Source organism: Heterocephalus glaber, unplaced genomic scaffold, assembly GCF_053883595.1.
Source record: "Heterocephalus glaber isolate CG9 unplaced genomic scaffold, H.glaber_assembly_v1.0 deba00001594, whole genome shotgun sequence".
Taxonomy (NCBI): Eukaryota; Metazoa; Chordata; class Mammalia; order Rodentia; family Bathyergidae; genus Heterocephalus; species Heterocephalus glaber.
In genome coordinates, this window is record NW_028258369.1 from 16,480,908 (window position 1) to 16,498,726 (window position 17,819).

General features: G+C 37.3%; 1 long non-coding RNA gene across 2 annotated transcripts in view; it reads right to left on the reverse strand.

The window, feature by feature from the left end:
• Positions 1 to 17,819, reverse strand: part of LOC147823300 (uncharacterized) — a 206,901-nt gene that overhangs the window by 8,923 nt on the left and 180,159 nt on the right. For both annotated transcript variants that reach the window (XR_015444139.1, XR_015444140.1), the window contains exon 3: positions 6,677 to 7,483. This is a non-coding gene — a long non-coding RNA (uncharacterized LOC147823300). The remainder of the gene's footprint in view (positions 1 to 6,676; positions 7,484 to 17,819) is intronic.

Here is a 17,819-nt window from a genome sequence, read left to right on the forward strand (position 1 = left end):
ATTATCATATTAAGCAGAGATTTTACTCCCTTATGACACACCCATCTGTAATATGAATATCCCTAATTTACAAGTAAATTTAACACATTCATCAAGTTAAAAAATACTACACCAGCTTTGCAGGCAATATAATGAGATGATAAACATTTATTCACACAATCCTTAATAAGTAAAATATTTCTCCTAAGAAAACTGTAAAAAAGTTAAGAAGCAAAACAATAATAGTAATAATAAGTGAACATAAAAGAATACAGAACAAGGTCTAACCAATGGTGGGAATCCATATGTTAATTCTGCAAAGTCAGAAGTGATAAAATTCTATCCAACCTAAGGAATGTAACAAGAAAAGCCCTCCTGTCCTCATACAAGCTCATAGGAAATGATATTCCACACCCACTCATTGTGAGCCAGTCTAACAAGCAGAGCCATGAAAAAAAATCTTCTTTATGTCTAAATTAAATCCTGACTCCTGCACCTTAAACCATATTTCTCACCCTGCCACACTCGGCACAGAGGAAGGGGCTTCTGAGCCGCCATCCCACTGCTCCAGGCTTAGAGGAAGGGGTTTCTGGGCCACCATCCATCCTGCCGCTCCCAGCCCAGAGATAGGGGCTTCCGGGCTGAAGTCTATCCTGCCACACCTGGCCCAGAGGAAGGGGTTTCTGAGCTGCCATCCCACCACTCCCGGCTTAGAGGAAGGGGCTTCTGGGCCACTGTCCCACTGCTCCCAGCCCAGAGGAAGGGGCTTCCAGGCCACCATCTGTCCCACCATTCCTGATCCAGAGGAAGGGGATTCTGGGCCACCATCCATCCCACCACTCCCAGCCCAGAGGAAGGGGCTTTCAGGCTGCCGTCCATACGGCAACACCCAGCCCAGAGAGGGGCTTCTGAGCTGCCATCCTACCACTCCTGGATTAGAGGAAGGTGCTTCCAGGCCACTGTCTGTCCTGCTGCTCCCAGCCCAGAGATAGGGGCTTCTGGGCCACCATCCATCCTGCTGCTCCCTGCCCAGAGGAAGGGGCTTCCAGGCCACCATCCATCCTGCCACTTCCGGGCCAGAGGAAGGAGCTTCTGAGCAGCTGTCCCACCACTCCCAGCTCGAGGAGGTGAGCTGCGTGGGCGCCAACAGCACCCCCCACCCCTGGTCAAAATGAGAAGACATGTAAAAGAGTCTCAAAACCAGACTTCCCGTTCACCTACAGCAATCCAAAAGGGAAATGAGATGGAACACTCTGATACTCAAACACCTGGACCCCCTGAACTTGCAACAAAAGAGGATCTGGAAAAAATGAAATCAGAAATAATTTCTCAGATAACTGCAAAGATTGTGCTCATAGTGCAAGAAATGATTAATAAATCTAGAGAGGAGCTGAGGAACATGATGGAATCCCAACATAGGAAACGAATGGAATCCATAAAACAGATGCAAATAGATTTCCAGGAGATAAAAAAAACTCCATTGAAAGTCTGCACAGCAGAATGAGCCAATGTGAAGACAGAATTTCAGATATAGAAGATAAGATTGCAATTAATGACCAGGAAAAGAAAAAATGCTTCAAAATTGTAAGGGACCATGAGAAATCAATCCAGCACCTGCTGGACAATGCAAAGAAGAATAACATAAGACTGATGGGAGTCAATGAAGAAACAGGAGAGAGTACAGTTGACATAAATAAAACTGGTCACAGAAGTAATGGCAGAAAACTTCTCAAGCAGGGGAAAAGAACTTGACATACAGATAAGTGAGGCATATAGGACTCCAAATAGCCTTAATCAAAAAAAAAATCTACACATAGGCATATAATTGTTAAGATTCCAGAAACCCAACAGAAGATAAAAGTTCTACAAGCAGTTAGAGAAAAGAAACAAATCACATACAAAGGAAAGCCCATCAGAATCACAGCAGACTTCTCAACACAAAACATCAAGGGAAAAATAGCTTGGAATGATGTATTTCAAGCCCTAAAAGAAAACAGCCCCCAATCCACATTGATGTACCCTGCAAAAATATCTTTCAAAATTGATGGAGAAATAAGATACTTTCATGACAAAGAGCACCATAGGAACTTCATGAATACCAAACCAGCACTTCAAAAGTTTTATACAATATCCTAGGAACAGACAATGAGGATCACAACCCGAGGAAGCACAACAGAATGAACCCATTGGGTGGACAAGAAATTAAATGTAAAGGAGGAGAACCCAACAAGAAAAAAGTCATGACAATGACAAATCAATACATATCAGTTATAATCATCAATGCTAATGGTCTCGATTCACCAGTCAAAAGAAATAGACTGGCAGAATGGGTCAAGAAGCAAAATCCAACAATATGCTGCATACAAGAAACACACTTAATTCAAAAGGAAACTCATAGACTGAAAGTTAAAGGGTGGAAAACAATACTCCATGCAATGGGAACCTGAAGAAAAGCAGGAGTAGCTATCCTCTTTGCAGATCAAGTAGACTTCCAGCCAACACTGACTAAGAGAGATAAACAAGGATGCTACATCCTTGTAAAGGGAACAATCCAACAGGAAGAGATGACAATCATAAATATCTATGCACCAAACACTAGTGTGCCCAACTATATAAAACAAATAGTAACGGACATGAAAAGTCATATATGCACTAATACATTTACAGTGGGGAACCTCAATACCCGACTGTCACAAATAGATCAACTAGACAAAAAATAAGTAATGAAATACTAGAACTCAATCAAACTTGAACAAATGAACTTAACAGATATTTACAGAGTGTTCCACCCCACATAATCTGAATAGACATTCTTCTCAGCTGCACATGGGTCATTCTCCAAAATAGACCACATACTCACACACAGAACATGTTTAAGTAAGTGCAAAGGAACTGAAGTTATCCCCTGTATATTATCAGACCATTCTGCAATGATATTGGAGATTCATAGCAAAAGAAACTGCAAAAATTTCATAAACACATGAAAACTGAACAACACACTTCTGAATAACCAATGGGTCATAGAAAAAATTAAAGAAGAAATCAGACAGTTCTTTCAATTAAATGACAATGACAATACAACATATCAGAAACTATGGGACACAATGAAAGCAGTCTTATGAGGGAAATTCACAGCAGTGAATACACATATTAGGAAAACAGAACGAGCCCAATTAAATAACCTGATGCTGAACCTCAAGCTTCTAGAAAAAGAAGAGCAGGAAAAACCCAAAGCTCATACATGGGAGGGAATTATAAAGATCAGAGGAGAAATCAATGCAATGGAGACTAAGAGAACCATACAAAAAATCAATGAAGCCAAGAGTTGGTTCTTCGAAAGAATCAAGAAAATTGACCAACCCTTAGCCAACTTTATCAGAAAAAGGAAAGAAAAGGCCCAAATCCATGCAATTAGGAAAGAAAAGGGTGAAATTACAACAGATCCAGCAGAAATCCAGAAGATCATCAATACCTACTTCCAGAACCTATATGCCAATAAGATGGAAAACACAGAATGGACAGATTCCTATGTACATATGAATTACCAAAGTTGAAAAAAGACGACCTAAAAATTCTAAAGAACCCAATATCAACCAATGAAATTGAAAACATAATTAAGAACTTATCAACTAAGAAAAGCCCGGGTCCTGATGGCATCACTGCTGAATTCTACAAGACATTTAGAGAGGAACTACTGCCACTACTGTTTAAACTCTTCAATGAAATTGAAAGGGAAGCAATACTTCCAAATTCATTCCTGGAAGCAAGCATCACCTTGATCCCCAAAGCAGAGAAAGACCCAACCGAAAAGGAGAACTATAGGCCAATCTCACTATTGAACATAGATGCAAAAATCCTGAATAAGATACTGACAAATAGAATGCAGAAGATCATCAAGAAGATCATACACCCTGACCAAGTGGGATTCACCCAAGGGATGCAAGGATTGCTCAACATACACAAATCAATCAATGTAATACACTATATGAATAAAGCCAAGGACAAAAACCATATGATTATCTCCATAGATGCAGAAAAAGCATTTGACAAAATCCAACATGCATTTATGATAAAAACCCTAAAAAAATTGGAATAGATGGTCTCTACCTCAAACTGATAAAAGCCATCTATGAAAAACCAAGAGCCAATATCATACTAAATGGTCAAAAACTGAAATCCTTCACACTAAAATCAGGAACAAAACAAAGATGTCCACTATCACCACTCTTGGTCAATATAGTTTTGGATACAGTAGCCATGGCAATTAGACAAGAGAAAGAAATAAAAGGAATAAAGATAGGAAATGAAGAAGTCAAATTGTCATTATTTGCAGATGACATGATACTCTATATAGAAGACCCCAAGAACTCCACCCAAAGTCTTCTAGACTTAATAACCAAATTCAGTCAAGTAAATGGTTACAAGGTCAACACACAAAAATCAATAGCTTTCCTCTACACGAACAATAGATTCACTGAGAGAGAAATAGGGCAAATAATTCCTTTCACTATAGCATCAAAAAACTGAAATACCTAGGAATCAACCTAACAAAAGAAATCAAAGACCTCTTCTCTGAAAACTATGGCACTCTGAAAAGAGAGATTGAAGGTGATATCAGAAAATGGACAGACATCCCCTGCTCCTGGGTAGGAAGGATTAATATAGTGAAAAGGGCCATACTTCCAAAACTGCTATATAGATTTAATGCAATTTCAATTGAGATCCCAGTAGCATACTTCATGGACCTTGAGAAAACAACCCAAAATTTGATTTGAAACAAGAAGAGACCCAGAATAGCAAAAGCAATTCTAGGTGACAGAGATATGGCAGGGCGTGTCACAATCCCCAATTTGCAAATATACTACAAAGCTACTGTGAAAAAAACAGCATAGTACTGGCAAAGAAACAGACCTGAGGAGCAGTGGAACAGATTAGAAGATGCAGAAAGAACTACAGACACACTCAGCCATCTCATCTTCTATAAAGGAGCCAAACACCCTCACTGGAGGAAAGATAGCCTCTTTAATAAATGGTGCTGGAGAAATTGGGTTTCAACTTGCCAAAGATTAAAACTAGACCTATATCTCTCACCATGCACTAAACTAAAATCAAAGTTGTTTAAGATATAAATATTAAAATAGAAACGCTGAACCGGCTGGAACAGATGTTAGGTAGAAGTCTTGAAGACATTGGTGTAGGAAAAGATTTTATGAACAAAACCTCAGCTGCCCATGAACTAGCACAAACAATCAACAAGTGGGATCTCTTCTTATTCAAAAGCTTCTGCACAGCAAGGGAAACCACCAGCAGTGTGAAGAGACAATCTACAATGCGGGAAAAAATCTTCACCTGCTCTTCCTCAGACAAATGTCTACTGTCTAGAATCCATAAAGAACTTAAAAAGATCAGACCTCCCAAATTTAAAGACCCAATCCGAAAATGACCATCTGGAATGAACAGACATTTCTCAGACAAAGAAGTAGAAATAGCAAATAAATACATGAAAAAATGTTCAACATCACTGGTCAATCGAGAGATGCAAATGAAAACAACAAACACTGAGATTCCACTCTCTCCAGAAAGAATGGCTGCTATCATGAAATCAACCAATAACAAATGCTGGTGGACCTGTGGGAAATGAAGAAACCTGCTCCCCTGCTGGTGGGAGTGCAGACAGGTGCAACTACTGTGGAAATCAGTATGGAGATACCTCAAAGAATTAGGACTGGAAGTCCCATTTGACCCAGCTATTCCCCAGCTGGGTATCTTCCCCAAAGAATTAAAAGAATCACACCACAGTAATATATGTGCACCCATGTTCATAGCAGCACAATTTGTAATAGCTAAAACTTGGAAACAGCCCAAATGCCCATCAACTGGAGACTGGATAAAGAAAATGTGGTTTTTTAAAAATAAAATGCAGTAGTACTCAGCCATAAAAAATGAGAAATTAGAGATATTTATAGCTAAATGGATGCACACTGAGGCAATATGCTTAAGTGAAATAAATAGGACACACATGTGTTTCTCTACTGTGAGAAACTGAAAGTATAAATAAGGACTAAAAAGTATAATAGATAATGTGAAATAGGAAGAAAAGGGGAAAAGGGGAAGGGGAAGTAGGAGGGGTATCAGAAAGGAAAGAAGGGAATGGAATTAATACAAGAAAATGGAAAAATGGAAACAAAGCCTTTGTAAATAGGGAGGGATAGAGAGGTTGAAGGGAGGGCAGGGGAAGGGGGAAAAATAAGAACCAAGAGAGATTATGTAAAGATGCAAATTTCCAATGATGAATGTCATTATATTGTATACCTAAAATGTACCAATGATTAGAATGAATAATTGATAATGCGAAATAGGAAGAAAAGGTCCAAAGGGGTAGGGGAAGTGGGAGGGGCAGGGGAAAGGAAAGAAGGGAAAAGAAAATTATGAGAAATGGAAAAAATGGAAACAAAGTCTTTGTAAATAGGGAAGGGTGGAGGGGTGAAGGGAGGGCTAGGAATGGGGAAAAAATATGAACCAAGATGCATCATGTAAAGGTACTAGTTCCCAATAAGAAATGTAAATGTAAATGTAAACGTAAATACGTATAATGTACCAATAAAATAATTTTTTTTAAAAGTCATATTTCTCTTTGATTGTCTTCACTAGAAATAGGGAGACTTTCATTTACCTAATTGTCCATTCTCTTACTTACACTTTCTCTTCTCTGAGCCATTCAATTTCACTGCCTTTCTTGTTTTCTTACTAGACAGGCATTTTCTGGGCTGCATGTGAACTCTCCAAGGTTCTTAAATTTCCTGAGTACTTGAAGTTAAGAATTACACAGGTTATTAAAAAGAGGTATTCACCAAGTCGATATATAAGCTCTTTTTATGTAAAAGTTATTTATTACAGATACAAACACATTCTTTTTGTAATAATAAAATCAAACAGCATAGAAGTACAGAAGTACCATTTTATCTCAAACCACTGGCCTTCCTGGAAGTAACTACATATAAGAATTTGACATGTGTCTTCTTTGACTATTGTCTTTCCATTTACAGACCCGTGTGTGCACATAAACACACATATATGTTGAATTTTATATAAATTTTTTGACCTTTGTATATCATTTATACCTGTTTGTGTGCTTTTTGGCAATTTTACTATATTGGTACATAAAATGGACCTGTTCAATACTAAAATTGATGTAACTGCATAAATTAGGGATTATATTCAGTGCCTGAGAAGAAAGGCTAGAAATAACAATTGATCAAATGAATTAGAAGGTCATTTCTCTGTCACCATGACAAACTATTTGGTCTCCCAACCATCTTCTTTTTCCCACCAGGGACACAGTTAAACTGCACTGCAGACTTCTTTGCCCCTGGGCACATCCATGTGACCAAGGTTCCCCAATGACCTGTGAGTGGAAAGGATGTGTGCCACCTCCAGGACTGGATGATGAAACTCTCCCGCGGAGACCCTCCACTCTCCATCTGAATAGAATGGGCTTTAGGACCTAGAAAATAAAAGGAGGGTGGTTGTCACAAGATGAAACCACTTTGAGAGATGCTTCCAGAAGAATCATTCAATCCAAACATCCAACTTGGACATTTGCATAAGTGGAAATAAATTTTTGTAGTGTTAAGCACTAAAATTGAGGTTATTTGTTACAGAAGTTCCCTCCCTTGGACTAATGCACTCACTAAAATAAACCTATTTGAGTGGTTAGGGTCAGTAAGGTGATTCTGTGGAATCATCAGAAATCTCCCTATCTCACCATCCTTAACTAGCATGGTAGACCTTAGCACTATCTGCTGCGCTTAGGCCCTGGGCCTTACGCGAAACTGTGTGTGTGGCGGGGGGGGGGGGGGGGGGGGCGGATTGCAGGCTACTATGCTTTCTAGAGATCCAAACGTGATATGATTTGTGCCTATTCATGTGAAAAATGCAGCAAGCTAATGTTTGTAGCATGGCACAAAAATGCAGTTAAGTCTCATATATAATTTCAAAAACTGTCTAGACATCCACCATGACATTGTTGGAGAATATTAGAAGTTTGGCAGAAATTTTTGGCTACCAAGACAAGCCCATATATCATGAGAAACTGAGGAGACATAAGAAGGCATGCTCACAAAAATCACCCAATTTTATAACAGTTGTTGACAATAAATCTGGTGCAGTAAACTTTAACTTGTATAGAATTTATGTTAATACATTCATTTTCACCAAGCCACCAAACTCATCTTCGACTTCCTCTATGAAGATTGCCTCATAGTCCTAGAAGGCAACTAGAGCTCCAGCCATTAAATCTAAATTCTAGGAGACAGAAGTAGAGAAGGAGGTGCATCTTCTGAAGAAATAGTGTATGGAGCATCTTATTGAAACACTTAGAACTATTAAGTTCCAAATATCTCTCAAAGTCACAGTGACACACATGTGAACTTCCCACATAAGTAAAAGGAGAAAAATTTGCATAGAGTGAAGGCAGAGAGGACTTGACTTCCCCAATATTCACAGTGGATAAACATGAAGAGTTTCAAAAAATCCACAGAACAAAGAAATTTCAAGTTATGCTGATGACACAGAAGAGAACTGCACAGAAGAAAACCCCCAATAACCTTACCACACTCTAGGAAATAAGCCTTTCCCCAGAGCATTTGTGTTCTTTTGTATCACACCTTCGACCAAGAAACAATGATGCCTGCCCCCCATGCTGCCAAGATGTTTTGTTGGTGAAACTACCTAAAGGGTTTTATCTTTAAAAGTCTGTGTGCTGAACTCTGAACTCTGAACTCTGAGGCTTCCCTCTCTGTGGGTAAACTTGCACTGCCATAGAAGAAAACAAATTTCAAAATCAGGTACTCACAACTGCTATTTGACCTTGGTAATTTGTTTTATTGGACATTTACTTAATGATAATAAAACCTCAAAATCCCATCCTAAAATTTCAGCAGAGAAATATTCCCCCTTCTTTTCTGAGCCAATGTGTAGGACAAATATTTCATCTGTTTATTCTAGTTACATGGACAAAGAATATAACTACTGAATCATCGTTCATCAAACATTATATCACTTGTGCTGCCTCAACTTAAATACTACCTCATTTATTATAAGGTTGTTGTTGTGAGAACTGTGACTTAAGATTTCACCCCACTTTAGAGCTAACCGGTTAACTCACCTCAGTTTCATAGTGCCAGATAGAAGACATGAGATTCCCGAATGAGACAAAGGGGACTTCATTACTCACAACACAGCAGGCAGCCTGAGCTTCATGTCTGCATGAAACTTGGCCTCTTAATTCCCACAGGGGCCGTACAGAGCTGAGCCCAAGCAAATGTTGCATATACAGTAAGTCTGTGCCCCAAGCGAGCAAACTCCAGTCTTTTAAAGGGCCTCCAAGCAAACCTTCCCAGTCATATCTATGGATATGATTTTCTTCATTATTTTGTCACAGCAATGAAAAACTGAATAACACAATGATGCTATAAATGCTAATCCCTAAGACACTTACCTAAATCTTCCAAAAGGGGAACATTCTGTTTGTTACCCTGGGCAGCAAACAAATCTGCCCTCTGCTTCAGAGGGACCTATTCCTCTACCTTTCAAGGCTATTTTCAGGACAAATATCCTTGAAAAGATAGTCTGAAACAAAGAGTCAGTGCTTCTATCTATGCATGCAGACAGGCTAAAAACCATGACAAAGAGCACCTTAGGAACTTCATGACTACCAAACCAGCACTCCAAAAAATTTTAGACAATATCTTAGGAAAAGGCAATGAGGATCACAACCCCAGGAAGCCCCACAGAATGAATCCATTAGGTGTGAAAAATTAAATGCAAAGGGGGAGAATCCAAGAAAAAGAAAAAGTCATGATAGGGGCTGGGGATTTAGCTCAGTGGTTCCGCTGCCTGCCTCGAAAGTACAAGGACCTGAGTTCGATCCCCACTACCCAAAAAAAAAAAAAAGAAAGAAAAAGTCATGACAAGGCTTTAAAAACTTTTAACTTCATCTCCCTAATAAGTGTATAATTCAATCTTGTTATTGTACTGATTGGTATTTTTCTGATTCTAGTCTTGCACACCTTTCCTTGTGCTGTACTGGCTATTTATCATCTTGTGCCTATTTTTTAATTGGATTGTTTATTAATGAGCTATAAGAGTTCTTTATATATTCTGGTTATAGGTTATATGCATTATAAATATGATCTGTTTAAGGACTACTTTTCATTTTAATGATGTCATTTAAAGTTCTAAAGTTCATTTATCAATTTTTTTCTTTTATACTTCATGTTTATTGTATCCTAGGAAGTTCTTGCCTACCCTAAATTCATAAACATTTTCCCTTATAATTTCTTCTTAAAGTTTTATACTTTTAGTCTTTCATATTTAGGTTCATAAATCCTTTCAAGTTATTTTTATGTATGGAAATAAAGGGTTGAGGTTAATTTTTTACATATGGATAACAGGTGTTCTAGTGTCATTTGCTGAAAACACTATCTTTTCCTCTGCTCTTGAATTAAGTTTATGTTCTATAAAATGTTAATGTTAAATAATCTTTCAACACTTAGTGGACCATATATGTGTGGTTCTATTTCTAGATTCTCTGTTTTATTCCAATGATCTATGTCTTTCCTTACACCAAAACTCCCTTGATTACTATAGCTTTAGAGGAAGTCTTAAAATTAGGTACTAAACATCTTCTAACACTGTTTTTTTTTTCTTTTTACTTTTCTGGGTCCTTTGTACTCCTACATAACTTTTAAATTTCAATATCCAGTTCTTCATTTATAGCAAGTATACATAGACCTAAATTTTTATATATACCTTGTGTTTTCTAATCCTGCTAAATTCAAATACAAGTTCTAGGGGCTCCTAGAGATTTCTTAGTATTTTCTCAGTAGATCATCATTTCATCTACATATAAAGATTTTGCTTCTACCTTGCCAATCCTATCCTAATTGTGTCATTTTATTGCCAGACTATTTTGGTGGGGCCTAAGTTTCAAAGTTTAATGGACAGATAATGAGTAGGCATATCTGCCCTTGTTCCCCATCTTAGGGAGAAAGCATTGTATCTTCTCCATTCATATAAGGCATTCTCACTGGAAGTATGGAGTACATGTCTTTAGTCTGTTGAGAACTTTCTGTTGTACTTCTAGTCTCCTGATAGCTTTTACCATGAACAGCTGTAGAATTTAGTCCAATACTTTTTCTCCAACTAGTGACAGGATCATATGGCTTTTTCCTTTCCTCTGTTAAAATGATGACTTTTGGGGGTGGATCTTCCAATGCTGAACCAACACTGCCATCCCTATACCAAAACCACTTTCTACATACTGCCAGATCTGACTTCTAATAGTTGTTTTGTTAAACAAATTTCTCTCTATGTTCATACTTTTTTCTTCTATTATCTTTATCCAGTTTTAGGATTAGCACAACGTTGAGTTCCTAAAATGAGGGGAGAAGTGTTCCTTCTTTTTTCTGCTTTAATTGTTTCATATAATTTATCAGTTAAATTGTATATGAGCCTGATGTTGTCATATGGGTAGGTTTTCAAGCTAGGAATATACTTTCTTTAATAGGTGCTATTCAAATTTTATATTTCCTCCAGAGTCAGTTTCATTAATTTGTCTTCCAAGGTACTTCTTAGAAGTTGTCAAATTTATTTCAAAAAAGATTTTTGTAATATGCTTTCTATATCCTTTTAAATTCTGTAAAATCTGTGTTAATGTCTCCTAGATATTGATAGTATAATTTTAAAAATGTATAGTTGATATTGTATAATAGGAAGAAAAGATCTAAAGGAGCAGGGGAAATGGGAGGGGTAGGGGAAGGGAAAGAAGGGAAAAGAAAAAATATGAGAAAAGGAAAAAAATGGAAACAAAGTCTTTGCAAATAAGGAAGGTTTGAAGGGGTGAAGGGAGGGCAGGGAAGAGGAAATAATAAGAACCAACATACTCATGTAAAGGTACAAGATCCCAATGATGAATGTAACTGTATTTATACCTAAAATGTACCAATAAACTTAATGGGAAAAAATAAAAATAAAAAAATTTTAAAATACCATATAATCATCTCAATAGATGCATAAAAAGCATTTGACAAAATCCAACATGCTCTTACGATGAAAACTCTCCAAAAAATTGGAATAGACAGTCTCTAACTCAATCTGATGAAAGCCCTCTGTGAAAAACCAAGAGCCAATGTCATACTAAATGGTCAAAAACTGAAATCTTTCACACTAAAATCAGGAACAAGACAAGAATGTCCACTATCACCACTCTGGTTCAATATAGTTCTGGAAACATTAGCCACAGCAATTAGACAAGAGAAAGAAATGAAAGGAATAAAGATAGGAAATGAAGTCAAATTGTCATTATTTGCAGGCAACATGATACTCTATATAGAAGACCCCAAGAACCCCACCAAAAGTCTTCTAGACTTAATAACCAAATTCAGTAACGTAGCTGGATACAAGGTCAACACACAAAAATCAATAGCTTTCCTCTACACGAACAACAGACTCACTGAGAGAGAAATAGGGACAATCAATCCCTTTCACAATACCATGCAAAAAACTGAAATACCTAGGAATCAACCTAACAAAAAACATCAAAGACTTCTTCTCTGAAAACTATAGAACTCTGAAAAAAGAGATTGAAGATATCAGAAAATGGAAAGGTCCCTTGCTGCTGAGTAGGAAGAATCAACGTAGTGAAAATGGCCATACTTCCAAAACTGCTATATAGATTCAATGCAATCCCAACTGAAATCCCAGTAGCATACTTCACAGACCTTGAGAAAACAATCCAAAAATTCATTTGGAAAAAGAAGAGACGCACAATAGCAAAAGTGATGCTAGGAAATAAAGACAAGGTAGGGGGTATCACAATCCCCAACTTGAATCTATACTACAAAGCTACCATGATAAAAAAAAAAAAAACCCCAGGATGGTACTGTCAAGGAAATAGTCCAGAGGATCAGTGGAACAGATTAGAAGATGCAGAAGAACTCGAGACACACTCAGCCACCTCATCTTCAACAATGGAACCAAACACCCTCACTGGAGGAAAGATAGCCTCTTTATTAAATAGTGCTGGAAGAATTAGGTTTCAACTTGCCAAAGATTAAAACTAGACCTATATCTCTCATCATGCATTCAACTAAAATCAAAATAGATTAAGGATATAAATATTAAAACAGATACGCTGAACCGGCTGGAAGAGTGGTTAAGTAGAACTCTTGAAGACATCGGTGTAGGAAAAGATTTTATGAACAAAACCTCAGTTGCCCATGATCTTGCACAAAATATCAACAAGTGGGATTGCTTCTTACTAAAAAGCTTCTGCACAGCAAGAGAAACCACTAGCAGTGTGAAGAGACAACCCACAATGTGGGAAAAAATTTTCACCAGCTGTCCCTAAGACAAAGGTCTACTATCTAGAGTCTATAAAGAACTTAAAAAAATCAGACCTCCCAAATTTAAAGACCCAAGCCAAAACTGGGCATCTGAAATGAACAGACATTTCTCAGACAAAGAAGTCGAAATAGCAAATAAACATGACAATATCTTTGACATCACTGGTCATTGGAGAGATGCAAATGAAAACAACAAGCACTGAGATTCCACCTCACCCCAGAAAGAATGACTGCTATCATGAAATCAACCAATAACCAATGCTGGTGGGGCTGTGGGGAAAGAGGAACCCTGCTCCACTGCTGGTGGGAGTGTAGACTGGTGCAACCACTGTGGAAATCAGTATGGAGATACTTCAAAGTATCAGGACTGGAAGTCCCATTTGACCCAGCTATTCCACTGCTGGGGATCTTCCCCAAAGTATTAAAAGAATCATACCACAGTGATATATGTGCACCCATGTTCATAGCAGCGCAATTCGTGATAGCTAAAACTTGGAAACAACCCAAATGCCCATCAACTGGAGACTGGATAAAGAAATTGTTGGTTTTTTTATGAAAGGAGTGTTACTTGCCCATAAAGACTAAGAAACTAGTCATTTATAGCTAAATGGATTCACATTGAGGTGATACTCTTAAGTGAAATAAATAGGACACACGTGTAAATACTGAATAGTTTCTCTGGTGTGAGAAACTTAAAGTGTAAATAAGGACTAAAAGGTATTATAGATAATGTGAAATAGGAAGAAAAGGGGCAAAGGGGAAGGGGAAGTGGGAGGGGTAAGGGAAAAAAAGAAGGGAGTGGAAATAATATTAGAAAAAGAAAAAATGGAAACAAAGTCTTTGTAGATAGGGAGGGGTGGATTGGTTTAAGGGAGGGCAGGGGAATGGGGAAAAAATAAGAACCAAGAGAGATTATGTAAAGGTGCAAATTTCCAATGATGAATGTCATTGTATTGTATATCTTAAATGTACCAATAAAATTAATTTAATGAAAAAGAAAGGCACACATAACCTTGGGGTACTACCTATGAAATGTTTCCATTATAAACTTCCTGAGTTCCTTTTCTTATCCTTTGTAGAATTATAGGAGCTATGACTAAAGATTCATTTGGAAATAAGTTATGATAGCTACATGTAGTCAAATTGTCTCTTTCCTAGGAATTGCTACAACCTTTCATTTAGTAATAGTTTGGTAAAGGGAGACTCTTATGTAGTTACATATTGAAATACTATATTACTTATGAAAGAAATTATATTGTCTTGTTATGATGTATTTCCTTACTGTATAATAGGACATATGGGAAATCTGATACACTCAGTGTAAATAAACCAAAATTCCTTATTCTTGCCAGGTCTTATTATGAAGATAAATGCTATAGAAATTAATATTCATATATTTCTATTTATATTATATTATACACACATAAAGACGTGTACATACATTTATATATGTAGTGAGTTAAAGCCTAAAATACCTAATATAACAAAGTAAGCTAAAATTGTGGTGTTTATGGATTATGTGAAGCTTATCTTCGAACTAAGTCATGATACAAAATTTTGAGGAAAAGTCAACTCAAGTCATGGCAATCGCAGAGGTGGCCCACATATTTCAAATGAATTCATTTCAAACCACTGCCACAGACAAAAATATTCAACTTTACCACTCTGAAATGTTCACTGCAAAGGTTATGTCACATATGTATTTTAGTCTTGTGTTATAAAGGAAAAATAAAACATACAAATGCATATTTCATGGAAGCTACTACATGAGCCTAATTAAGAAATTTTGGCCCCTAAGGTGTGCTCCAAACCTGTGGGATTTGCTTTATTTTATCGTAAATTGTTATCTTCTCCAAACATACTATGATGATGTATGCCACCCGATTCCTGCCTCTCCCCAAATGCACAGTTGACACACCTGTTGATTTATTTGGGGAAAATAGCAATTTCCATCTCTAATGTACTACCTTAGGTTACTTAAATTTGTGCCATGTTCATCCAAATTTCTAAAGATATGCTAGCAATTATTGATTGTATTTTGTCACATTACAGTCCCTAAATTTGTTTTCTTTCAAGAGAGTTCTTTAATGTAAGTTCAGAGGAAATGTTCAAGTGGAGGAAAGCTAGTAGAAGCCAGTATGGAATGTGTACAAAGCCTAGGGCCCACAGCCCTACCTTCTGCAATCTCTAACCATGCACTAACCACCCATCTAGCTATCAACATGCCGGAAGTCCCCTGTGTAACCTCCCATTTCATTTCTTCCTCTCTCCTATCTCCACAAAGCTACTACTGTCCTGATTTTGGTGTTTACCATTTCCATGCTTTCCTTTATGTCTTTACCACATTTGCATGTCTCCATAAGCAGTGCATTATCGCTCGGTATGCTTCTAAATGCTGCAAAAGTAGTATCATAGCTCATGTATTTTTCTACATCAGACAATCTGAGCTGGACAGTATTGCCCACAAAGAGGTGAAAATTGGTCCTTGGAGGCCCTATCCTACTCTTCTGTTGTATAAAGCAAAGATATTAATGGAGTACATAAACAGCTAGGTATTATATCAGAGGTATTAGAATTCCAAGGGAAGGATTAGGAAAAATGTCTCCAAAAAAAGCCTCTTGGAGGAGACAGTAATAAAAAAAAGATTGAGCAACACTGTTGTACATTCTATTATTTGCCCTTCATTTTATGTTTGTGAGACATGTCTGTGTTGAGATGTATAACTCTAGTTCATTCTTTTTCACTCTGCAGAGCATCCCAGCATGTGAATGTACCACAATGTAGTTTTCCATTCTGCCTTGGATGGCACTGTGGTCAGTTCTGTAATTATGAACATCCTTGAGCAGGCTCCTTGTACATACACGTGAGTTTCCCTGGGATGATGCTCACCTAGGACTGGCATTTCTGGGGCTTGAGTAGCTCCATGATTAGCCTTACTAAATGTTGTTCAGGCAATCATAGAGCCTGTCCTGATCCAATGGAAAAGACACAAACCCCACCTCTTGAAAGAGTTTTAAAGAATTTTTAGCCGATCAGGGGATAGGGGGTGGACCTTCTCCCAGTCTCTCCACTGTCCCAGCATAGAAGAAAAGAAAACTAACTACTTCTGTCAACAATCCTCTCTACTTTCATCTAGTCAACTATTTTGTGGACATTGTGTGTATGTGTGTGCATTTGTGTGTGTGTGTGTTCTTAAGGTGGCTTTTGTGCATATAAAATGGTATTCTGGGGTTTTGTGTGCCTGTGTTGAAAATCAACATCAATTTATTAACATCATAAATTCAAAAACCTAATTCCTTATATTTTTCAAAACAGAATTTTTTCTATGTTAAGGCTAATGATACATAACAACTTTTAAAAAGTCTTTGATTAATATTGATTTCACTTAAAAGTTACAAGCATTAAGCATTTTAACTACACATACATTTAATAGATTTAAGTTCCTCTCCTTTTTAAAAATTACAGTTGTCTGATTTGTAAACAAACCTTTCCAGTACTTAATTGCTTACAAATCAAATGAATTAAGCTTATAAACAGGACAGTCCCTAGCTATGTTAAACAATCTAATTCAACTTATAAATTCAGTATGATCTCAATTTAATATCACAAGTCTAAATTAATTACTTAACTCCATAGTTTAACATTGGAATTCAAAGGCTGCCCCAACACTCTAAAGAGGTTATAGTCTTCTAAACATTATAAATATTTAAAATTCTATACATGTATCAATACTTTAAAACAAGAATATAATATTACTATTCTGAATATTTGAAATACTTTTTCCCTTAATCTTAAATTTTCCTTCAGGTAGAGGTTGCTAATCCACTAAAGAAGTTTATATCATTCCACACAATTTAGAGATTGGCTTCCCCTGTAATTTGAGGGATTAGCCAAGACATGGCTGAATTTTTTCGCTGTGACACTGATGCTACTAACCTGACTCTACTTATTCTTTGTAACAGCAGCTGTGAAACTTTCAAATAGACTGGAGCATAGTATTACTTTGATGTGAGTCATATTTTCAAGCCAGATTAGACTCTGTCACCCCCTCTGAGGTGATTATCTCATTTGATTTAATTTTCCATTTCTTTGGCTTGTGAGATATGTGTATCCATTCTTTCTCTAACTCAAAATACCTTTGAACTTGATTCTTCTCATGTAATTCTTATCTCCTAGGACCATACAACTTTTGCAAAAATTAAAAGGTCAGCCAAGTGAACTGTGGATCTCTCCTGAGGTTTTCTGGTCCTTTGGCTGCAGCCCCCAATGTCGATCTGCAGAGCAGAGCCTTCCATACCTGGGGAGCACACAGCCAGCTCCTCTGGCCCGTGTGTGCTCTGCTTTCCACCGGTCCCAAGTATGGAGTGAGTGCACACTGCAGTTCACCACCCATCCGCCTTCATCAACAAAGGCATGGGAACAGGTTGTGCTAAC